General features: G+C 39.7%; 1 non-coding gene across 1 annotated transcript; it reads right to left on the bottom strand.

Moving 5' to 3' along the window:
* Positions 1–2,469: 2,469 nt before the first annotated feature.
* LOC131593722 (small nucleolar RNA R71) lies at positions 2,470–2,576 on the bottom strand. The gene has a single exon (XR_009281105.1). It is a non-coding gene; the product is annotated as a small nucleolar RNA R71 (small nucleolar RNA).
* Positions 2,577–9,639: the final 7,063 nt, after the last annotated feature.

A 9,639-nucleotide genomic window follows, 5' to 3' on the forward strand; every position in this document is an offset into this window, starting at 1 on the left:
TATTTATCTCAGGGGGAGATTGTTAATCTCAGGGGGAGACATATTCATATGCTTATGCTATAGCTGTGTAATTTGTCTTTTGCCGTCTACTCTTTCTGATCGCAAATTCATATCATTTATATATGTTTTTGTCATCATCAAAAAGGGGGAGATTGTTAGAACAAGATTTGTTCTTATCAATTATCTTAGTTTTGATGATAACAATAATATGAATTTTGCTTAAGATAATATGGTACTCTAATCCAATGCAATTTCCCTTTCAGGAAATATATATAAAGAGTACGCATAATTCAGCGCTCAGAAGATGTGTCTCAAAATGGTTCAGCATGCAACATCAGAACATGGTCTGGCAAGACATCAGAAGATGGTCGAAGCAGAATCAGAACATGGGTCTATGGAAGCATCAGAAGAACATGAGATCAGAAGCACTGAAGATCAGAAGATGGTATCACGCTCAGAAGCACTTCAAGGTCAGAAGATCAGAAGATGCTATGCACCAAGCTGTTTGACTCTGATGATATTCAAACGTTATATTCACAAACATCAGATCAGAAGGAAGTACACGTGGCAGACTACGCTGACTGACAAAAGGAACGTTAAAGCTACTAAAGGCTACGTCAGTAGACACAGCGTGAACAAGGCTCGAGGTAGTTGACAAAAGCGTATAACATTAAATGCAAAGCTGTACGGAACACGCAAAGCATTAAATGCATTCAACGGTCATCTTCTCAACGCCTATAAATATGAAGTTCTGATGAGAAGCAAGGTTAACGATTCTGCACCAAAACAACTTATATCAAACTTGCTGAAACGCTGTTCAAATCTAAACTCAGAATCTTCATCTTCATCAAAAGCTCACTACATTGCTGTTGTAATATCTTAGTGAGATTAAGCTTAAACTGTAAGAGAAATATCACAGTTGTGATTATCGCTTTTAAGAAGCATTTGTAAACTCTTGAATTGATTACATTAAGTTGTAAGGAACTAGAGTGATCGTGTGATCAGTATACTCTAGGAAGTCTTAGCAGTTGGCTGAGCAGAAAGTCTTAGGAGTGAACTAAGCCTAGAGTGATCGTGTTGATCAGTAGACTCTAGAAAAGTCTTAGGAGTGAACTAAGCAGTTGTTCCCGGAGTGATCAGTGTGTGATCAGAAGACTCTGGAAGACTTAGTTGCGGACTAAGTGGAAAACCATTGTAATCCGTGCGATTAGTGGATTAAATCCTCAGTTGAGGTAAATCATCTCTGCGGGGGTGGACTGGAGTAGCTTCGTTAACAGCGAACCAGGATAAAAATAATTGTGCAATTTATTTTTATCGTCCAAGATTTAAAGTCACACTTATTCAATCCCCCCCCTTTCTAAGTGTTTTTCTATCCTTCAGTATTAGCTTGCTCCGAGTCAACAGAGCGAAAGTTTGAGATTAGGAGATTTAAATAGATAACAACCTCGTAAAATAGGCATTTTATTAATTACATTGTTTCCAAAAAGCTCTTCTAAAATCTAATGGGATGGCGAAAGCGTACGTTAGGATTAGGATAGTAGTCTGAATCAACAGAGCGAAAGTTTGAGACGAGGATTTTTAATCAATTGGAATTAGTAAAGATTTTTAATTTAATTATGCAAGAGCCAATGAACCTTCGGATTACCTTTAGTTAAACGAAATACATACTGACATCTGTCTTTTATTATTATTCTTTATTTTCTCACAATCACTTTCCCTTAGGAACAATCGAAAATTTTAGTACTCCTAGCTTTACATAGTAACCTTAGATAACGGTAGATCGATTCATAGTCCCTGTGGATTCGATATCTTTTAAAACTACACGACACGACTGTGCACTTGCAGTTATCAGATTTATAGACACGTAAAGTCGCGATCAAGTTTTTGGCGCCGTTGCCGGGGACTATTTAAGTCGATATCGTAACTCACTGTTACACCGTAGAGACTAGGAAAATTCTTCCCTTTCTTTTTGAACGATTGTATGCCAAATACTCGTTCAGAAGGAGGAGACTTAATACAACGAATTAACGAGATCGAACGTTTCATTAACGTTAAACGTCGAGCTCGCAACCTTCCCGAAGTAGCAGAAATTCCGATTAATCAGGAATTGAATTTTACTGATCAAATCAATCAAATCACCCCGAAGTTAGAGATGGCTGCTATTCGTCCTCTTAGAGACTATGCAATTTCGAACTGAAACCTTCACTGGTCCAAGCTGTTCAACAGAATCAATTCTCTGGAAGCCCTGTAGACGACCCCAATCTCCATTTATCCGTGTTCGTGCAATACGCCGACACTATCAAAGCCAACAACGTTAGTTCCGAAGCTATTCGATTACGCCTTTTCCCTTTCTCCTTGAGAGATAGAGCGAGAGCGTGGCTTCAATCCCTGCCTTCCAATTCCATAACTACGTGGGACGAATTGAAGAGAGTATTCTTAGCAAGATACTTTCCGCCTAGCAAAACTGCTATGCTTAGAGGTCAAATCAACGGATTTACCCAGAAAGATAACGAATCGCTTTTCGAAGCTTGGGAACGTTACAAGGACATGCTTAGAATATGCCCTCATCATGGACTCGAACCATGGCTGATCATCCATACCTTTTATGGTGGTCTCTTATATAACACTAAAATGACTATAGATGCCGCTGCTGGCGGAGCATTAATGGACAAACCCCATGATGAAGCATACAAACTCATAGAGAACATGGCACAAAACCATTACCAATGGGGAGGAGAACGCGCCGCTCTAGAGAAAGCCCAAACCAAAGGAGGAATGTACGAAATTAGTGGTATAGACCGCGTTAACGCTAAAGTAGACGCTTTAACTCAAAAGATCGAGAATTTAACCATCACTCCTTCAGCCACCGCTGCCGCTGTAGCACCTAACTGCGAGATTTGTGGATTGACTGGGCATGTAGTTGCTGAATGCCAACTCTTGACTGGAATCCCATCTGATCAAGTAAATTACGCTCAAGGAAACCCTTATTCTAACACGTACAACCCTGGATGGAAAAACCACCCGAACTTTTCTTATAAGAACAACAATGCGTTGTACGCGCCTGGACAAGCACCTGCTGTACCACCTGGCTACCAAAAAGCGCCTGTAGCTGCTCAAAACACCCCTAGGAAGTCAAACCTAGAAATCATGATGGAGAACTTCATAGCTTCCCAACAACAAACCAATAAAGACTTCCTGAATCAAAACATCCACAATAGCGAGCAACTAAAACAACTATCGAACAAAGTAGATGCTTTAGCTACGCATAACAAAATGTTAGAAACTCAAATCTCACAAGTAGCTCAACAACAAGCACCTACTGCTGCCCCTGCTGGCACGTTTCCTGCTCAACCACAACCTAATCCTAAAGGACATGCGAACGCGATAACACTACGAAGTGGAACTAATTACGATGGACCCATAGATCCTAGAACCCAAAACGTACCCATGTCACAACAAGAGCCAAAGGAAACCCAAAAGAAAACAACCGACGAACAAACTGCTAAGACTGATGAGAACAATAACGAAGTGGAACCCGAAAAAGAGAAACCTTATGTTCCACCACCACCTTACAAGCCACCAATTCCTTACCCTCAAAGATTAGCCAAATCAAAAACCGAAGCGCAATTTAAAAGATTTGTAGAACTTCTGAAGCAATTAAACATAACCATACCATTCACAGAAGCCATAACTGAGATGCCTTCGTACGCTAAGTTCTTAAAAGAAATCTTATCAAACAAAAAGAAACTCGAGGATAACGAAACTATAACGCTTACCGCTGAATGTAGCGCTATCATCCAAAACAACATGCCTCCAAAACTGAAAGACCCTGGTAGTTTCTCTATACCCTGCGTAATTGGAAAAACCATCATAGAGAAAGCCTTGTGCGATTTAGGAGCTAGTGTTAGTTTGATGCCTCTTTCGACCTGTAAGAAACTCAATCTAGGTGAGCTTAAAGCAACAAGAATGTCTCTTCAACTGGCAGACCGTTCAGTTAAATATCCTGTAGGAATGTTAGAGAATATCCCTGTTCGTGTAGGTCAATTCTACATCCCGACTGACTTCATCATTATGGATATCCAAGAAGATTCTAACATCCCGATCATTTTAGGAAGACCATTTTTAGCGACCGCTGGTGCAATTATAGATGTAAAGCGAGGAAAGCTTACTTTCGAAGTAGGAGAAGAGAAAATAGAATTTATCCTTTCCCAATTCCTAAAAGCACCTTCTATAATTGACACATGCTGTTCTGCTGACATAATCGACGAGTGTGTCAAGGAAATAAAATCCGAACCAAATAAGGAAACCGAAACCCTAAGAATTCCTATGCCGCCAATTTTTGAAGATGACAACTGGCGTGAGGAATATCAAGATAACCACCTGAGTGAATGCTTAGCTTTAACCCCTGATCCTATACCTGGACCAAAGAAACCTGCTATAGAGCTGAAGACACTTCCTACCGATCTTAGATACGAATTTCTAGACGAAGAACTAAACCGACCAGTTATAGTGAACGCCAACTTAGGACGAACCGAGACTGAAAAATTACTTAATGTCCTAAGAAAATACCCTACCGCTTTAGGATACAACATATCAGATCTGAAAGGTATAAGCCCTTCTCTGTGTATGCACCGCATTATGCTCGAAGACGATAGTAAAACCTCTAGGGAACATCAAAGGCGAATAAATCCTATTATGAGCGATGTGGTTAAAAAGGAAATCCAAAAACTGCTAGAAGCTGGAATAATATATCCTATATCCGATAGTAAATGGGTTAGCCCTGTTCACGTCGTACCAAAGAAAGGAGGAGTCACTGTAATCACTAACGCAAAAGGAGAATCTGTAGCACAACGTACCCAAACTGGATGGAGGATGTGCATTGACTATAGGAAGCTAAATAAAGCTACCCGAAAAGACCACTTCCCTTTACCTTTCATAGATCAAATGCTCGAACGCTTAGCTAAACACTCACATTTTTGTTATCTGGATGGATACTCCGGATTTTTCCAAATTCCTATCCACCCTGACGACCAAGAGAAGACCACATTCACCTGTCCTTATGGTACATTCGCCTATAGACGAATGCCTTTTGGACTCTGCAATGCACCCGCGACCTTCCAAAGATGCATGATGGCAATATTTGCCGACTTCCTAGATGGAATAATGGAGGTCTTTATGGACGACTTCTCTGTCTGTGGAGGAAGTTTTGAAACATGTTTAGAAAACCTTGAAATGGTGCTTAAACGATGCGTAAGCGTAAACCTAGTCCTTAATTGGGAAAAATGCCATTTCATGGTTCGACAAGGAATTGTACTTGGACACATCGTATCCGATAGAGGAATCGAAGTTGATAAAGCAAAAATCGAAATTATCGAAAACCTTCAACCTCCCAAAACCGTTAGAGAAATAAGAAGTTTTCTGGGACATGCTGGTTTTTACCGACGCTTCATTAAGGATTTCTCTAAAATAACCAAACCCTTAACTGAACTACTCATGAAAGACGCCGAATTTGTTTTCACCGATAAATGCACTGAAGCATTTCAAACGCTTAAACAAGCATTGATCTCTGCGCCAATCATGCAACCTCCCGACTGGAATGAGCCTTTCGAAATAATGTGTGACGCAAGTGATTATGCTGTAGGAGCCGTTCTGGGACAAAGAAAAGATAAGAAACTACATGTCATATATTATGCGAGTAGAACCCTAGACGAAGCTCAGATGAATTATGCCACGACAGAAAAAGAACTATTAGCTGTCGTATTCGCATTAGACAAATTCCGTTCTTACCTGGTAGGAGCCAAAATAATCATATACACTGACCACGCCGCCATTAGGTACCTCCTAACCAAAAAGGACGCTAAACCAAGACTTTTGAGATGGATCTTGTTACTACAAGAGTTCGACCTGGAAATTAAAGATAAGAAAGGCACTGAAAATGTCGTAGCAGATCACCTCTCTCGATTGGAAAATCTGAAACCCGAACAAGTACCAATTGACGATGATTTCCCTTATGAAAGACTCATCGCCCAATTAGAAGCAAATGAATTCGAACCATACCGTCCAAACTCTGAAACCGAGAAATTAGCTGAAATAGCTTTAGCCCGATCTAACACACCTTGGTATGCAGATTTCGTAAATTACCTAGCTGCTGGTGTGCTTCCTCCTGATCTAAGCTACCAACAGAAGAAGAAATTCTTTCATGACCTAAAACATTACTATTGGGACGACCCACTCCTTTTCAAAAGAGGCCCCGATGGAATCTTTAGACGTTGTGTACCCGAGGAAGAGATAAGAAGCATAATAACACATTGTCATTCTGCACCGTGTGGAGGACACCATAGCACATCTAGAACCTGCGCCAAAATCCTTCAATCTGGACTTTTCTGGCCCAACCTGTGGAAAGACGTTTACTTTGCTGTACTAAGCTGCGATAGATGCCAACGAACTGGAAACATTTCAAGACGCGATGAAATGCCTCAAAAAGGCATTCTAGAAGTAGAAATATTTGACGTATGGGGAATAGACTTCATGGGACCGTTTCCGTCATCGTTTGGAAATCAATATATACTCGTAGCCGTCGATTACGTTTCAAAATGGATAGAAGCTATTGCTTCTCCTACGAACGATACACGAGTAGTTATTAAACTTTTCAAAAACGTCATCTTTCCTAGGTTCGGTGTGCCAAGATTGGTAATTAGCGATGGTGGTTCCCATTTCATTTCAAGAATACTTGAGAAACTCCTTCGAAAATATGGAGTAAATCATCGAATAGCCACACCATACCATCCACAAACAAGCGGTCAAGTAGAAGTATCTAACCGTGAAATAAAACAAATATTGGAGAAAACTGTTGCTATATCGAGGAAAGATTGGTCAACCAAGCTAAATGAAGCTTTATGGGCTTATAGAACAGCTTTCAAAACTCCAATAGGAACTACCCCATTCAAACTCGTTTATGGAAAATCATGCCACCTACCAGTAGAGTTAGAACATAAAGCCTATTGGGCCATTAAGAACTTAAACCTAAACTACACTGCCGCTGGTGAGAAACGACTTCTAGACATAAACGAATTAGAAGAACTTAGACAAGACGCTTACGAAAACGCCAAAATCTATAAAGAGCGAACGAAAAAATGGCACGACAAGCGTATATCTAGGAAAATTTTTAGCATAGGCGATAAAGTGCTCTTATTTAATTCTAGACTAAAATTATTTCCTGGTAAGTTACGATCTAGATGGTCTGGCCCTTTTGAAATAACTAACATATTTCCGAGTGGAGCGATAGAAATCAAAGGAGAAACCGTCAAACCTTTTGTCGTAAATGGGCAACGTCTTAAGTATTACCATCATCTCGAATACGATGAAAACATCGAAGTTTTTAAACTTGACGAACTGCCCGCTCTTTCGAAAAAATAGTTTTCTATTTTTAAAATCGTCGAGCTTACGACATTAAACAAAGCGCTTGGTGGGAGACAACCCACATTTATTTATTCTTTTTATTTTTATTTTTTTTATTTTAAATTTTTATTTTATTCTATTTTATTTTTAAAATTTTTAATCTTTAATTTCCATTTAACTATTCTATTTTTAATTATTCTAGATTTTAATTTTCTTACTATTTTTCATACATCTTATAATAACTATTATAATTATAGCTGCTTTCTTAATTCGAGAAAATACTTCCTTTTTATAATTATAATTATTATTATAACTTGTTTTATTTAATTTTATTTTTTTAAAATTAACACTAGCCTAGTTCTAACTTAATCTTAATATTTTCAACTTCTAGGTTTTTCATTTAATTACTAACTACGATGCAAGAAGTTGACAATATGGAAGTTGTGTTCCGTGGTAGAGGACAAGAAGCAAGATTTAACAAGCTGGCCGAAAGACACATGGAATTGACTTGCTATCCTCACCAACCAACTATGGTGAAGCTTGGTATCGAAGAAAGCATCCTACACCTGCTTAACCAAATCGGTTGGACTGGTTCTCACTTGTTCCGCAAGTTTAGCACTTATCGGAAGCTCACTCTGGAATTCTTGAGCTCCCTGACCTATCTTCCAAACTGTGGACAAGGACTGAAAAAAGGAGTTATTCTCTTTAGACTCTTTGGTATGGAGTTTAATTTCTGCATCCGAGACTTTGCTGAAATGTTAGAACTACCTCATGGACCTGATGCATACGCCCAAGTAGCTGAAGAAAATCTTCCATACTGGGAGTTGGAAAAATACTGGGGCAAGATCACTGGAAACGACAACCCTGAAGAGAATGAATTTCAATCTGAGAACATCCACAATCCTGCTTTCCGCTACTTTCACAAGATCCTTGCTCACTACATTTTTGGAAAGCCTGATAATGTCACTGAAGTTACTAGAGAAGAGTTGTTCATCATGTTTTGTACATCTCAGAATCGCCCGGTCAATGCCATCGCATTCATGCTAACAAACTTCGAGCGCATCACGCAAGACGAAGTTTCACCCATTAGGATTGGCGGATTTGTCACTATGATCGCTAATGCCATAGGAATGAGAGTGCCTTTGCTTAGATTGACACCTTTTGGTACCCATACCTCTATGGACATCAATTTCTGCTTTAATCGAGGTATCATCGGTAATCTTGGACCTGATCGTTTTGAATTGCTCATTGATAACAAAGTTTGGTATCAGTTCACCTTACCGAATCCTAGGACAAGTGTGCACAACCCTACCAACTGGCTTTACTATGGTCAGATTCCTGAGAGAGAGCCATCACCTGAAACTCCTCAAGCTTATGAACATTTTGATGAGGAAATGCCTGCATCTGAATCTGAACCTGAAACACCTCCTGGTTATTATGAACCTCTTCCTGTTGATGAACCCATTCCTGATTATGAACCTCTTCCTATTGATGAACCTGTATCTGAGTATGAGCCTGAAACTCGTTCTGAAGATTCCGTTGAAGATCACACTGTTGATATGACTGATGTCGAGGTCGAGCAACAACAACCCGCTACATCTACCGCATCGGTGAATCAAAGAATGCCTGATCTGAATACGCACGAACAAGCAATCAATGCACTACAACAAGATGTACAACATGTGCGCAACGAGCTTCACACTTTGCAAATGCATTTCTTCGATTTCATCGACACCGTCAATGCTCAGTTCGACGAAGTTTTCAAGCACATTCAGTCTAATCAGAACAACAATAGACGTGGCTAGATGTGACCGTTTAGATTATTAGATTTTATTTCTAGTTTTAGTAATTTCTATTCCTAGTTTAGATTTTCATTTTTCTGCACTTTTACATTCTGCTTATATTAACACTCAGTACTGGTTTAATATTCAATGCAAATTTCTTTTGATTACTGCTACTGTGTGATATTACCCTGCTATTAACTGCTATATATATTTGCCTGGCTATCACTTTTTGCTGTTAATGGTATTGAAATTCAACACTGTTCTGAACTGATGGACACCTTTTTGCTATTAATGGTATCAGTCAGCACTGTCTGGTCACCTGCATGCGTGACCCACTTGCCTGCCACAGGAGACGACCATCTCCATCTGTGTGGGACCAGTTGGCACGAAACAAGGGACAGGAGACGCACGTCTCCATGCTCTGCCCCAGCAGACTGGCTGCCTGAGACGCACGTCT

The sequence above is a fragment of the Vicia villosa genome, linkage group LG3, assembly GCF_029867415.1.
Source record: "Vicia villosa cultivar HV-30 ecotype Madison, WI linkage group LG3, Vvil1.0, whole genome shotgun sequence".
Lineage (NCBI taxonomy): Eukaryota > Viridiplantae > Streptophyta > Magnoliopsida > Fabales > Fabaceae > Vicia > Vicia villosa.